The sequence below is a fragment of the Mus caroli genome, unplaced genomic scaffold (assembly GCF_978045245.1).
Source record: "Mus caroli unplaced genomic scaffold, Mus_caroli_1 scaffold_5, whole genome shotgun sequence".
In the NCBI taxonomy this organism is placed as follows: Eukaryota; Metazoa; Chordata; class Mammalia; order Rodentia; family Muridae; genus Mus; species Mus caroli.
This window is the reverse complement of record NW_028227260.1, coordinates 146,117,874-146,130,978: the sequence shown is the minus strand read 5'-3', so window position 1 is coordinate 146,130,978 and position 13,105 is coordinate 146,117,874. Positions and strand designations below refer to the sequence as shown.

Here is a 13,105-nt window from a genome sequence, read left to right as displayed (position 1 = left end):
AAAGAGTTGATTTTTGGGTCACAGCTCAAGGGTTTAGTCCATCATGGTGGGGAAGTCAAGGCAGCAGGATCATGAATCATCTACTCACATCATATCCACACACAGGAAGCAGAAGGGAATGAATGCATGCTTGCTGTTCTGTTTACTTTCCATTTTATACAGTGCAGAATCCCCTGTCCAGGGAATAGTCCCACCTACAATCAAGTTAGGTCTTTTTACGTCAATTAACTTAAAATTTGTTACAAACATACCCAGAGACCCAACTCTCAGGTAATCCTAGCTTGTATTAAGTTGAGAGTTAACACTACCCATCACGGAATTAAATTCAATTTGCAAAAGACTGAAGCTGCACCCTTACCTTACAACACACCAAAAAAAAAAATCACATTCATATTCATATATATACATGTTAGATTTGTATCTATAAAGCTATTAAAAGAAAACATATGAGTGGTTTCATGGTTAGACAGTTGTGATGGTTTGTATATTCTTGGACCAGGGAGTGACACCATTTGGAGGGGTGGCCTTGTTGGAATAGGTGTGACCTGGTTGGAATAGGTGTGCCACTGTGGGTGTGGGCTTAAGACTCTCACCCCAGTTGCCTGGAAGTCAGTCTTCCACTAGCAGCCTTTGGATGAAGACATAGAACTCTCAGTTCCTCCTGTGCCATGCCTGCCTGGATACTGCCACGCTCCCACCTTGATGATAATGGACTGAACCTCTGAACCTCTAAGCCAGCCCCAATTAAATGTTGTTTTTTATAAGACTTGCCTTGGTCATGGTGTCTGTTCACAGCAGTAAAACCCTAACTAAGACAACAGTGGATTCTTAAATATCGCACTTAAAGCACCTACGTAGTTTAATGCTTGCCTAGCATGCACAAAGCTCTGAGTTCAATCCAGAGCACTGAAAGATCAGACAAGAAAGAAACCAAGCAATACAACAAAGTAAGACAATACTCAAAGTGGAGAGAAAACATTTGAAATTCTGATATTAAAAGGAATGTATATCTGGAATATGTAAAAACAAAACCAAAAAAGAAACCTCTAATAACTCAGCCTAAAAAAGACAATCTAGGGGTGAGTGGGTAAAAGTGCTTGCTGCCTAAGCCTGATGACTTAAGTTCAGTCCCCAGGACCAGCACAGTGGAAGGAGAAGAATAATTCCCTGCAAGATGTTCTCAGATCTCCACACCCGCACTATGGCACACTCACAGCCCCCTCTCAACAAATAAATAAAGCCTCTTTTTTTTTTTTTTTGATTTTTTTTTTTTTTTTTTTTTGGTTTTTTCGAGACAGGGTTTCTCCGTATAGCCCTGGAACTCACTTTGTAGACCAGGCTGGCCTCGAACTCAGAAATCCGCCTGCCTCTGCCTCCCGAGTGCTGGGATTAAAGGCGTGCGCCACCACGCCCGGCTTAAAGCCTCTTTTAAAGCTGGGTTTATAAGAAAGAAAACTTAATGTAAGAATGTGTGAGAATCTAGACATGTACACATGCCAGTGAGAGTACGAAAAAAGGCTCAAACTCATTAGTCATTAAGGAAGTACAAATCAAAGCCACTAGGAGAGACCACTTCCCATAATCTAGGATGGTGACAACCAAGATAAGAGATAACAAGAGTTTGTGAGGCTGTGGAAAACTTAGAGTCTTCATATATTACTTAGGACTGTAAGTGGCATGAGCTCTACTCAACACTCTAGCAGTTCCTCCAAATGTTAGAGGTTACCGTATGATGCAACAATTCCACACCCAAGAGAAATGAAAACGCATATCCAACACAAACCCTGCACCCAAAAAAAACATTGCGGGGGGGGGGGGGCTAGTGAGATGGCTCAGTGGTTAAGAGCACTGACTGCTCTTCAGAAGGTCCTGAGTTCAAATCCCAGCAACCACATGGTGGCTCACAACCATCCGTAATGAGATCTGACTCCCTCTTCTGGTGTGTCTGAAGACAGCTACAGTATACTTACATATAATAAATAAATAAATCTTTAAAAAAAAAAACCCATTGCAACATTACTCCTAATAGCCAAATGGTAGAAACAATCTGGCTGTGGTTAGATTTTAAAAGATCTACAGATTCACAGCTGGTAGTGCTAATTTTGGAGATGATGGAGACTGTGGGAGGTGGGGCCTAGCTAGAGGAAATGGTTAACTAAGGGCATGTCTTCAAAGGGGCCTCTTCCTGCTCCTTCTGCTTCCTGTCTTCTATGGGGTGAACAGCCTCCCTCCCCATATGATATCCAGCCTTGCTTCAAACCCAAAGCAATCAAGCCATCTGAACACTGACTGAACCTTCCAAAGCTGTGAACTAAAATAAAGAACTAATTCCTCCTCTTAAGTTCTCCTCACAGGTATTGATAGAGCTATGAAAAACAACTGAAACAAACCCTTTATTAGCCTCCTTGGACTGCTGTCCCAAGTCATGAACTTGGCTTCAAAGAGCATACATTTATTTATTCACTCATTGTACTGGTGCTCAGAAACCTGAAATCCAGATGGAAACAGGGTTGTTATGCTCCCTCTGACCATCCTAGGGAAGCATCATTTATGGTTTCTGATTTCTAGCTGCTCTGGGCATTCCTCAGCTTGTTGTGGTGGCATCAGTCCAATCTTTATCTTCACCTCCCCATGGACTCCACCCCTAGCCCTCTCCTCTGTATGCTTCTTATGATATTTCTTATTCACTGGGTTTAGGGCCTATAGAGATGATCCTGGATGATCTCATCTTGAGATCCTTAACTTAAGAACATCTGCAAAGGATCTTTTCCCAAATTAAGTTATAGTCACAGGTTCTAGAGGTTAAGAGTTTAAGAAACCAAATGTCCATCAATAGATGAATGGGTAACCAGTATGTCGTTCATCAGTATAATGAGATATTATTTGCCATTGAAAAGGAATGAAGGACCAGCACATACTACAGCATAGGTAAACCGTAAACTTTTTATACTGAGGGAAAGAAGCCAAACAGAGGCTGTGCATGATGTGTTTCCATTTATATGAAGTGTCTACAATAGATAAATCAATGGGGCCAGAGAGTAGATCAGTGGTTTCCTAGGGTGATGGGGTATCAAAGGGAATGGGCATGATTGCTAATGGTTTCTTTTTGACATCAAACATTATAAAATTAGATTATGATGCTGTTCTAAGAAACACTGAGCCTTGGGCTTTAAATGGATGAGCTGTATGCCATGAAATTGTTAAAAGATGGGAAATGAAAAATGAATAATGAATGTAATGGATTGAGAAACATCAGATGTGCTGAAATGATTTTTGTCAAAGGTCCTGGGTTCCCTGTAGATAACGCCAGGAAACCAACTCATCTTTTTGAAAATAACGGATTAGAAAGCAGGAATTTACTCTTTCTTCATGCTACGGACTATGCTGCTCAGTAGCCAAAGAGTTAATGAAAGAAAGCTGTTTTCATTATAGGAATACTGTATCCAGAAAGAACAGAATTAAAATCTCACAAATTTGCAAGCCCAAATGAAATGCAGAATCTTGGCATCCCTTTGTACTATATGAAAGGCAGAGCTACCCATACCTATGTTTGATATTTAGTGTTAATATTTTGAAAAATCGAGTAGCCAGGCAGCAGTCCATGCCTTCTGGTGTGCTGTGATCTGAAGCATTCTTGCTAATGAAATCAAATCTGAATCCGATCAAGCTTCCATATCTAATTACAAATGTGAAGAAAAGACAGACTTGTGTGTGTGTGTGTGTGTGTGTGTGTGTGTGTGTGTGTGTTAAATGACACACAAGAGAGGGAGATCAGCCAAATAACTGCCCGTGGGAAAATTTCCAGGTAAAACCCCTCCCTTTTCCCCCACAGACAAATGGCAAGAATGTTAATCAGAAAGGGGGTAACCTATAAACAGACTTAAGAGACATACTAACCAAGCGCTGTAAGGGATCATGTCTGATTTCTAGTTTAAACAAACCAAAATGTAAAAATATATACACGGGAGAATAGAGAATACCCTAGACCAGTCCTTTGCAACCTTCCTAGTGTTGCAACTCTTTTTTGTTGCTATTTCATAACTATAATTTTGCTACTGTTAAGAATTATAAATATGTATCAAAAGATGGCCGAGTTGGCCATCACTGGAAAGAGAGGCCCATTGGACACACAAACTTTTTTTTTTTTTTTTTTGGTTTTTCGAGACAGGGTTTCTCTGTGTAGCCCTGGCTGTCCTGGAACTCACTTTGTAGACCAGGCTGGCCACGAACTCAGAAATCCGCCTGCCTCTGCCTCCCGAGTGCTGGGATTAAAGGCGTGCGCCACCACGCCCGGCTGGACACACAAACTTTATATGCCCCAATACAGGGGAACGCCAGGGCCAAAAAGTGGGAGTGGGTGGGTAGGAGAGTGGGGGGGGAGGGTATGGGGGACTTTTGGGATAGCATTGAAAATGTAATTGAGGAAAATACGTAATAAAAAATATTAAAAAAAAGAATTATAAATATGTCTCGAAAAAAGAATTATAAATATCTGATATGCAGGATACGTAATATTCAACCTCTGTGAAAGGGTCTCTTGACCCCCAAAAGGGCTCTCAGTCTACAGGTTGAGAACTGCTGCTTTAGAGACTGAGCAGATGTTTATTGGTATTAATAGACTGGTGTCAATTTTTTTTTTAGTAGGTATAGTGGTAATGTTTTTTGAGGGACGGGAAGCTTATAAAAATCTTTCCTGAATGCATACTTGAAATATTTTTGGTGTAAAAATATAAAGTCTGAGATATGTTTTAAGATAATCTTATGATGGTGAGGTTTGAAAAGCAGCTGGGAATATATATGAAAACAAATTGGACAAATGGGCTTAGCCACTGAAGCAAGTGGCCGTTCATATGCAGGTTCTTGTTTCAGGCTCCTTTATGAAGGAAATGGGCAGACAGCAAAGGCTGGAACAATGTGGAGGACTTTTAGCCACCTGGGAGTGACAACCCAAAGGGAAAAAAAAATAGATGCTCTGAACTCTAGGAGGCAGGAGGATGCCAATGGAAAGTTTCCCCAGTAAGTGTTGAGGTCTCAACCCCTTGACAAGCTGAATGCAAGAAAGGTTGAGAGCAGGCATTAAGGCTCTGAGCTCTCAGTGCCGTGATGCCTACTAATATTGGGTTTCCATAGAAGGTGTACATGGACAGGTAGCTAGCTGATGGAGAGTAAGACAAAGCTAAGAGTGTAGGTAGCAGGAGGAAGGGTCCCAGAAGCAAGAACGGTAGTGGGTTTTGAGCAGTGTGTCCCTACAGCAGTCTTCCTCTGAAGATCTGGGCTCTGACCACTGCTTACTAGAGTTAACTGATATGAAGACAGTGCTGGGCATTTATACAGGTTTAGGGAGACTCTTGTTAGCTACACATACACAAATGATGTGAAGAATTGGGATCAAATAATGGAAAGCCCATAAAAGCCAGAGAGTACCTCTGTTAGCTGCTACTCTGTCCCCTCTTTCCACTCCCTCAATGCAGAGGGAGGTAACCTAGGTTTTCTCCATCCATTGCTCCCTCCCCCCATCACTCCTATTAGTACTAACTGAGATATATATATATATATATATATGTGTATATATATATATACATATATATACATATATATATATACACATATATATATATACACATATTTGGAAATGTTTCTGAGTAAAAGGAAATTGGTCATTTGTTTATTGAAACAGAGTGTAGCCAGGCAATAGTGACACATGCCTTTAATCCCAGCTTCAGGGAGAAACCCTATGTTGAAAAAAATAAAAATAAATAAATAAATTTGGAGGATACTACATAAGCCCTCTACCACTGACTTACCTCCCTTTTCATGCTCAAAATGTGTAGTTATTTCTTTTATTAATTTTTAATTTAAAATGTATTTTAATATTATATTATTCCAGTGGAATGTCACTGTATATAAAGTACACTCCAGAGCAGGTCCCATGGACAATTTGAGACAGGGTTTCTCTGTGTAGCCCTGGCTGTCCTGGAACTCACTCTGTAGACCAGGCTGGCCTTAAACTCATAGAGATCCACCTGCCTCTGCCTCCCAAGTGCTGAGACTAATGGTGTGTGTTACAACCTCCCGGCTATTTTTTTGTCCATTTTTCTTATTCTTTTTTGTGGTTGTTGCTTTTCCTGTTTGTTTGTTTGTTTGTTTGTCTGTTTTTGTCTTTTTGAAGGAGAGAGAAAGAACATGAAGTTGGGTGCGTAGGAAGATAAGGAGGAGTTGGAAGAGGGGAAAGAATATTATCAAAAACATATAAAATACAAAAAATATATTCTTTTTTTTTTGGTTTTTCGAGGCAGGGTTTCTCTGTGTAGCCTTGGCTGTCCTGGAACTCACTTTGTAGACCAGGCTGGCCTCGAACTCAGAAATCCGCCTGCCTCTGCCTCCCGAGTGCTGGGATTAAAGGCGTGCGCCACCACGCCCGGCTCCAAAAAATATATTCTTATTGTGTTTGAATGATGTGGGGTAGATCACTGCTGTGGTGTTCATATGGTGGTCAGAGGACAACTTTGTGGAGTTGATTCTTTTCTTCTACCTTTATAGGGGTTCAGGGCATCAAACTCAGGTTATCAGATTTGCATGGCAATCGCCTCTACCCACTGAACAATCCTGCCAATCTTAGGGGTTTTGTTTTGTTTGTTTATTAGTGTGTGGAGATTTTTTGTTTTGAGATTTTCGTTGTTGTTTGGTTGGTTTTGGTTTTTTGTTTTTTTGTTTTTTTTGAGACAGAATCTTTGCTATGTAGCACAGGCAATTTTAGAACTCAACACATAGCCTAAGCTGGCTTCAAACCTATTATCTTATTGTCTGTTCTTAAGGAGTTACAAATATTTACAACTGTGCCTGTGGGTGGGAGGGGGAGGTAGTTTTGTTTATTTGTCTTTAAAGATTCTTTCAAACATTGAGTTAAGCCCTGAGTATATATATATATATATATATATATATATATATATATATATATACATATATATACATATATATACATATATATATACACACACACACACACACACACACACACACATATATATATATATCCCTGGCTGTCCTGAAACTCACTTTATAGACCAGGCTGGCCTCGAACTCAGAAATCCGCCTGCCTCTGCCTCTGCCTCCCAAGTGCTGGGATTAAAGGTGTGCGCAGCCCGGCAAGTATATTTTTACATATAAATCCATACACATTTTTGTTTGGTTCTAGAGTCCTAGAATGTCCCATCAAAGGGTACTTAGTCCCTACCCTGAGGCTCTATTTGAAGGCTTTGGAACCTTTAAAAGCTTAGGCAAGTAGAAGTAGGTCACTGTAGCTGTGTCCATTAAGGGATATACGGTCCCTTCTTGTCTCCTTTGCTCCCAGGACAACATGAACTACCCAGCACCCCAGCATCCTCTGCCGTGTGCTCCCTGCCCTGCTGTGCTGATGCCTTTGCCACAGGCCAAAAGGCCAAAACTGTGAGCCCAAATCAACCTTTCCTCTGTTTCCATTGTTTATTTCAGCTGCCTGGCACAGAGACATACGACTAACAAAGAAACCAGGTAAAAATGAGGCAGAACTTCCTGCTGCATAATCTGCAACTGAGTCCCATTGTGTGTGTGTATGTGTATGTGTGTGTTCCTGTGTCTATGTGTTTGTATATGGATATATATGGGGGTGTGTGATATATGTATATGTGTTTATATGTGTTTATGAGTGTATGTGTTTGTATATGAATATGTGTGTATGTGAGTTTGATGTGTAGGTATGTGTTTGTTTATGTATGTGTTTGTATATAGGTATATATAGGTATGTATGTGTGATGTGTGGTATATGTTTGTATGTGTCTGTTTGTATGTGGGTATATATATGTATGTATGAGTATAATATGTATGTGTTTTGGTACATGTGTGTGTTTATGTGTGTATGTGTTTGTATATGGATATGTGTGTGTGGTGTGTTTGTTTACATGTGTGCTTTTGTTTATGTGTGTAAGTATTTGTATATGGGCATACAAGCTTTGTGTGTGTGAGTGTATGTGTTCACATGCACATGTGGAGGTAGGGACAACAACTTGTAGAAGTCACTTTTCTCCTTTCACCATGTGGGAACTGGGGATCAAACACAGACCATTAGCCTTGGTGTCAGAATTGGGAGCCATCTCACCAGTTCCAAACGATAGCACCATCTTCAACACAATGCATTAAGCATCAGTGTCTCCCCAGTATTCTCTGTGATAAACATGTGGATTTCAAAGAGGGTGGGGCAGGCACTGACTGCTCTTCCACAGATCCTGAGTTCAAATTCTAGCAACCACATGGTGACTCACAACCATCTGTAATGAGATCTGATGCCCTCTTCTGGGGTGTCTGAAGACAGCTACAGTATAGTTACATTAAATAAATAAATAAATAAATAAATAAATAAATAAATAAATAAATAAATCTTTTTAAAAAGATGTGGATTTCAAAGAGACAGACCAGGAAAGTTCTTAATATAGGTCTATGGAAGGTGGCCTACACATGCTTTCTATTACTTGGCCATCTGAGCCCAGGCCTGAGGTGGGACAGGGTGCAAGGTAGTCTCCAGCCCCAACTCCTGAGCAAGTGGCCTCGGCCTCTAGTGTCACTGTAGGAGTTCCTTGGCATGAGTCAGTGATTCTCAAAAATAATTTAGGAGACCAAATTAGGTCATCTATTTTTAATTATTGTGGTTATTCATTTGACAAATTATAATTCAATGCCACTCTCAGATACAATAATTCTTGAGACCTGAAGAGCTGGCCATGTGTTCTTTGGAGTTTTTTTTTTGTTTGTTTGTTTTGTTTTTTTAATTCTTCACACTGAAGGCACGACAGAGTTCCTCACACCCTTTAGCCAACAATGCTGACTCTCACATTTTCTGACCTTATCTAAAACACAGTCCAAGAGAGTAGCTTATTTTTTTTAGTGTGCATTATTCAAAGCACAAAGACCTCTATTTTGTGAAGGAAACGTTTCCAAGAGCTTAAAAAAAAAAACACCCTCAAAGTTAGCAACAAATTTGAGCAGTATCTAATTAAAGCATTTACAGTAAACAACTGACTGATCAAGACAACTTAAAACCTGCTTATTTTTCCATTGAAAGTGGATGTAATCTTCAAATCACAAGCCTGCCTGGGCATCACTACCACGCAATAGGATGGCTTGCTGATTTTTACTAAAGAAAAAAATGTGGCAGTCAGTGTTGCTCACAGTTTTTCTTTGTGTAGAATTCCTTGGAATTATATCAAAAGCCAACCTTTTAAAAACAACCCCCATACACAATCATAGGTGCTTCTAAGTTTTTGGTTCATTTTGCTGTTGGTAAGAGCCCAGCTGAGATGGGAATGCAGCAGAAAAAAAAAAATGCACACTGGCTCTTTGACCGTGGCCCAGGAAGCTGTGTCAGAGAAGTCTGGGTTTCTACTATACAGCCAAATAAATTCTTGAGTGGGAGGGGGGATGAGGAGTGGGTGGGGGTGGGTTGGCCATTATACTTCTGGCTCTTTCTGAGATTCTGAACACATTCGAACATACAACTAAAGGCCTGGGATCACCGTGGTAATGAAAACCATCTAAAGGAGCTCTTTGAAATAGCATCTCTGGCCATCAGGCCTAGCTCGAAGTCTGAATTTATTTACAGTTTTGGTCTTGCCTTGCAGGGTTACGAACTATAAGAGATAAAGCAAAAGCCTAAGCTAGTTGTGGTGGCCAACACCTGTGAAACATGCTGAAGAGGCAGAGGTAGACGGTACATCGTCATAAATTCATACAATGATCTGCATGTATCCTAGGGTACCCTATCTGTTTGAGATCATCATCAACCAGCCTGGGCTACACTTGGGGCCAATGAGAGGCGCTTTCAGCCAAGAGCAAGTTCCTGAGTTCAATCCCTGAGATCCACATGAGAAAGGGAGTAAAATCGACTCCTTAAGTTGTCCTCTGACCTACACACACACACACACACACACACACGTTTTAGTGTATACATGCATGCAAACCCACACTCACACATGCACACACATACATATATGAATACATGTAAAGGGAAAAAATGAGAAGGCTATAGAATCCAGGGAGTGTGTACTTAGAGATGTAGCTCTGGTTCAAAGTTTTGGAACTGGGTGACTCCTGGAGCATGGGGCCATGAGTCTTGTGGTAGACTGTTTTCACCCCCACCATGGTATTTACTAGACATCCTAATTTCTAGAGCCCCATTACAGAGAATGAACTGCCTTTGTCTCAGCTTACCACTGTGCTCAAAGACCAGGTTTGTTTCGATGCTGGTGAATTATGTCAGCTTCCTAGTGAACATGCAACGCTCCCTACTTTACCAGTGACCATTCCTAACTTGCTTCAAGCCCCTTCCTGACCTTTTCAAGACAGTTCCCAACTCAGTCCAGATAGTTCCTGACTTATTTGGACTTCCCACTTTCTTGAGATTCTTCCAGACCCATTTGTGATTCTTCCTGACTTGTGTAGAACAAACTCTTGTAGACATGTCGAATACCTTTCCTGATGTAGTTCAGACTCAATCTAGGGATACTGACATCTTCTGAACATGGTTCAGGTGATTCTTGATGTACCTGAGTGTCTCCCTATCTGTTTGAGATGCTTCTAGCTAGATATATGTAAAATTCTTGACAACTTGGAAACTCATTCTGATTAGTCATCTGTTGTGGCTTAGATATGAAATGTCCCTCCAAAAGACTTATGTATAAAAGAGTAGGTTCCCAGCCGGTGGCACTATTTAAGAGGTCTTGGCAACTTTAAGAGGTGAGGTTTGGTTAAAGAAAGTAGGTCACTGGGGGTGAGGCGGGGCGGGGGGAGGGGGTTAGGGGCTAAGTCCTGTTCTACTTCCTGTCTGTACATGCTTCTACCACAGTGAGATTCTACCTAAACCACAGGTCCAGAATCAATGGAATCAAGGACTACAGACAGAAACTGTGAGGCAAGGTAAGCTTTCTCCATTCAAGAGGTTCCTCTTAGATATTTAGTTACAGCAATGAAAGTCTACCAACTGTCTTTTTCAGAATTCTTGGTTAACTTTCCTGACATATATAAGACCACCCCGATGTGTTGTGGCTGTGCCCATCTGTTTGAGACTCTTCAAACACCTCCTAATTTATTTCGAAAAGATTTATGACATGTCTGAATCCATGCCTGATATTTTAGATTCAACCTGACCTGTTTGAGCCTTTATAATAGCTCATCTAACAGCTTTCCTAAGAAACTTTTCGACATCTTTGAGAGCCTAAGTTGTTTGAAACCCTGATTGATTTAGTGGATGAATTTCCTGGTGTAGCTATCTAAGACTCTTTCTAATATATTAGCAAATCTTATTGACTACTGGAGCTATGCGTTATGACTTCCCCATAAAATATTTGAGACTTTCTTGACTTGCTGAGACTCTTCCTAACAACTCGAGGCCCATCATGAGATAATGAGAACTTCATATCAGTTTTAGATCGTTCCTTTTGTGTTTGAAATCATCACTTGCCTAGTGGACACTATTTCTGATTCGTTAAATGCCTTTCTTACATGGCAGAGACACTCCTTAGGGTGTTAGAAATAGCGACTGAGGGCTGGTGAGATGGCTCAGTGGGTAAGAGCACCCGACTGCTCTTCCGAAGGTCCAGAGTTCAAATCCCAGCAACCACATGGTGGCTCACAACCATCCGTAACGAGATCTGGCGCCCTCTTCTGGAGTGTCTGAAGACAGCTACAGTGTACTTACATATAATAAATAAATCTTTAAAAAAAAAAAAAGAAATAGCGACTGATATAATTAATCTCTTCCTGTGAGTCTGAAACCCTTTAGATAGATCAAAGGCTCTTCCTATAGTAAGCCCTTTTCTACATGTCTGAGATGTGTACAGATGACTTTCACACTCTTCCTGACTTGTTTATTATCATGTCCAGAGTCTCTGTGACACTTAAGAGAACTTGTAAACATGTTGGACATCTTTCCTGACTGCTTAGGCCTGTTTCTGATGACTCAAAGATACTCTGTAGTTTGTCTGATACCCTCCATGTATAGATTCCTCTTATGTGTTTGAGATTCTTCCTATTTTAGTATTTCTGCTCAGCCTAATGATTGTGCCATGCCCCCTGACACTTATAAACCCATTTGTGACACAGTTGTACCCTTTCCCAATATTCAAGACACTGCAGGGCATGTTTGACATCCTAGCTGCTTTTTTGAGAGCCTTCAGATTTACTGACAGATCTGAGAACTTTCTTGACTCTGTGGGTGTGGCCCATTCCTGACATTTTCCCAAGTCCTCCTGCTTTGGGTGAGACTATTCATGACATGTTAGACATCTCTTCTGAGTTACTTGAGAGCCTTTACAACTTATATGAAAGCTTCCCCTGGCATACCTGAGGCTCTTTCGAAGGTATCTGGGGCTCTTTCTCCCAGTTAGAGATGCACATTGACTTGTTTGGAGCTTATCTTAATCACCCAGAGAAACTTTCAGACTTGTTGGATGAGATTCCTAATGCCTTTAAGACATTCCCCGAAAACATAGCACTTTCTAACATTTTGTTACACCGTTGGGTGTCTTTAAGGTTACTCCTGACACATTTAAGACCCTTTTTGATATGGTGACATTCTTTGTTATACCTAAGACACTTCCATTCTAAGACCCTTCCTGACTTAATTACAACCCTTTTTAAAAAACACTTTTTATTTTCTGTGAATGAGTGTTAGCTTGCATGTATGTATGTGCATGGTATGTACCTGGTACTCACAGAGACCAGGTGAAGATGTTGGATTCCCTGAAACTGGAGTTACAGATGGCTGTGAGCTAGATGTGGGTGCTGGGAACTGAACTGCAAGAGTATCAAGTACTCTTAACTGTTGAGTCATCTCTCTAGCCAAATTATAGCCCTGAGTTGCTTTGAAAACTTTCCTGATTTATTTGAGATATTTCTTGATATGTTTGAAAACTTTCCTGTATATTTTAGAATGATACTAAAAAGTTTTAGATACCATCTTCCATGACTCTCTCAGTCAAATACCTACTTGGACTGGATTGGGAACTGGTCTGTTATATCTAGGACATATTTTAGGTTCTTCATGATATGTAAGTACCTCCATTACTTATATAAAATA

At 40.5% G+C, this 13,105-nt stretch overlaps 1 long non-coding RNA gene across 1 annotated transcript in view; it reads right to left on the bottom strand.

The window, feature by feature from the left end:
* The window catches only part of LOC147004844 (uncharacterized), a 233,769-nt gene that overhangs the window by 205,983 nt on the left and 14,681 nt on the right, over positions 1-13,105 (bottom strand). The window lies entirely within an intron of this gene.